This window comes from Zingiber officinale, chromosome 3B (genome assembly GCF_018446385.1).
Source record: "Zingiber officinale cultivar Zhangliang chromosome 3B, Zo_v1.1, whole genome shotgun sequence".
Classification (NCBI taxonomy): domain Eukaryota; kingdom Viridiplantae; phylum Streptophyta; class Magnoliopsida; order Zingiberales; family Zingiberaceae; genus Zingiber; species Zingiber officinale.
The window spans coordinates 3,248,190-3,250,938 of record NC_055991.1 but is presented as its reverse complement, the minus strand read 5'-3'; the positions used below and the strand labels follow the sequence as shown (position 1 = coordinate 3,250,938).

At 40.3% G+C, this 2,749-nt stretch overlaps 1 long non-coding RNA gene across 1 annotated transcript; it reads right to left on the bottom strand.

Annotated features, from left to right (window-relative positions):
* Positions 1 to 508: 508 nt before the first annotated feature.
* Positions 509 to 923, bottom strand: LOC121968015. Its single transcript, XR_006107897.1, has 3 exons — positions 885 to 923; positions 741 to 772; positions 509 to 633 (listed from the first exon to the last, which is right to left on the bottom strand). It is a non-coding gene; the product is annotated as an uncharacterized LOC121968015 (long non-coding RNA).
* Between the last annotated feature and the right edge of the window lie 1,826 nt (positions 924 to 2,749).

The window sequence follows — 2,749 nt, the reverse complement described above, 5'->3', positions numbered from 1 at the left end:
CTACAAAATTACGAGGCAAGTGAAGAAAAGGAAATAACCATGGGCCAAGGAAACTATAAAGACGGCATTCCACAATTCATCAATAATCATGTTTAACAATATTGTAAACATGCAATCAATATGACTTCATAAATTTGAACTAAAAATTGGAACCATCTAATGAAACATGAGTAGCAATAAAAACATTTTTTATAACTAAGCACCACCTTCTGCGCAGATATCGTACACCACCATTGTCTACATCTTGTAAAGGAAAATTTTCAAAAAACAAGGTCCAGCCGGATATAATTTACTCGGGAAACATCTGCAATTGTCTACTTTCCAGTACTAGTAATTGTAGAAGTTGCAGAAAACACCGGTAATCGCTATTTGATTTATGAAGGGATAGTCGGCAACAGCTGCACCTAAAACGTGCAAGAAAGTGTCTGCTGCTTTCCTTATCTCATCCACTCTGGTCATAGCAAGCTCCACAAAATCAAAGAGAGGATAAAGAACAAAATCTGTTACACTAGCATACATCTGTGGATCAAGCCACTTTGGTTTGAATTTGCCGGTGAACATGTACAAGGAACTCAACATAAGAGAGACCTCCAGGCGTTTTGTCCTCGACCATATATGACATAAAATGCATGCCTATAAAAAACCACATGCTTCATAAGTGAGTTCTGAGAAAATATGCCCAAAACAATTTAAAAGGAAGAGCATAGTTCTACTCAAAACGACTTTGAATTTGAACCAACCTGAGGGATCACCCTTTTTGCATAGCCGCAAACTGCAGAGAATTCTGAATCTTCAGTATTGTTGTAAATAATAATAATAATAATAATAATAATAATAATAAAAAAAGATTAGCTACTATTAAGACAAGAAAATAATCTGCATACCGCAAGTATGAACATCTCTGCTGCCTTATCTCATTCATGGCATCACTTAACTTGTCTGACAAGTCATTATCGAATTGCTGTAATACAAGCTGCATTGACAACAAAAGATCACTTCAGGCAAATCAAAATTCTATTGGATAAGATAAAGAATAATAGATCTTCATATCTACTTGCAGTTTAGGTTCATAAATATGGTCCATGCACCAATTTATTAATACTCAACTCAAGCTCTGAGTAGTCTTATCTTTTCTTAGCTATACATTTTTTGTATTTGAGAGCAATGATCACTATAATCATTTGAAGGTTGGGATCACAAGAGGTTTGCTCCATTACCTTTTAAAAATTGGCAGTTCATAGTGGAACTTTTAGAAGTGACGCACCAGACGCGTCATAAATTGTGGATTAGGAGCAGGTATTTGAACCACATTAAACATCATGTGTTAACATTGTATTTATTCCTATGTTATCTCAGTTGCGTCTTTACACTTGACATGGACAACCTCTCAGTTGCGTCTTTATACTTGACATGGACAACCAAATAGACACGAGCACCCTCAAGCCACTAACACTTTGAATTGTTTGCAATTTATGTGTATCATCTATTTGCCTCCTCTAGTCAGACACAAGTCATTCTAACGATGTAAAATACCGAAAATAGGCGAATATTAATAAGGGAATTTTCAGGAATTTTTGGAAATTTTTCGGAGCTCGTATGGATGAAGTAACGAGGATGAATACGGGACCCGGAAAAGCCTGTTTAGGCTACCCCATTTAAGCGAGGAAATGTTTATAATTACATTTCCTTTTTCTTTTATTTTCTTTATTTGTTTTCGTTTTCTTTTATTCTTATTCCTCTCTCGACGCCGACCCGTGCCCGAGCCTTGCCGCGCGCCCGACTCCTCCGAGCCCTAACCGTCGGAGTTCTAACCGCCGGCCGCTGCGATTTTCCTCATTTCCCTCACGTGCAAAAGGCCGAGACCAAGAGGTGCTGGCATTTCTCTTCTCCCTCTCCTCAGCCGAGCGGTTCCTTGCCCTAGCGCCGGCCCGCCGCCGAGCCCTAGCATCTCCGCCGAAGCCGAGCAGTGCCGGCGACTCCTCCTCTGCCTGGACTCACTCAGCACCGCCGGCCTTCTCCACACCGAGCTCTGCATAGAGCCACCGCCGACCCGAGTAGCACCGCCGCACCCTTCGCCTTACCGTGGAGATCTCAGTCGCCCCTTTTGTTGGAGCAGATCAAAGGGTGGTGCCGCATCAGTCGGCTGCCTCCCGCGCCTGGCATAGTCTGTGGATTCTTCCTGTTGCCGACCACTGAAGAAGGATCACTGTTTTATTCTTTCTTAAAACTATGGGGGTCTCGGAGTAAGGTAGGATTGAGGTATATTCTTTGATTTGTAATCGTCACTGCTTGATCTCTTCTTTTGGTCCCAATCAGTGAGGATTTGTTGGAAGTGATCTTGGTTCTAGTGGTGTTTCTTGCCGGCAGCACTCAAACAAGCATCGTCAGGGGTTTTGGATCAAGAGCAAAGGTAAGAATGTGTACTGTGAAGAAAAGAAAGAATTTGTTACTAGAATTAGTTTTAGGTTTAACTTTAAATCTAATTGTGTAGTGGATTTAAGTTGGATTTCTAATCTAATGAGTTGATTGGGGATTAAGTTACTAACCCTAGTTAACTATTAGATTTAAATAGGTAATTGAGGTTATGTGATTAGGGTTTTACCCTAAATTAGTTTTGGGGATTTTATTTAGCTATTTTTATGAATGTAGCTAAATAAAATATATGTGCTTTGGTGACACAGGACCTTGATTCGAGACGGTATCTCGACGACGGATTGGACATTTTTTTTGTCGGAGGCGGGTACTTTTG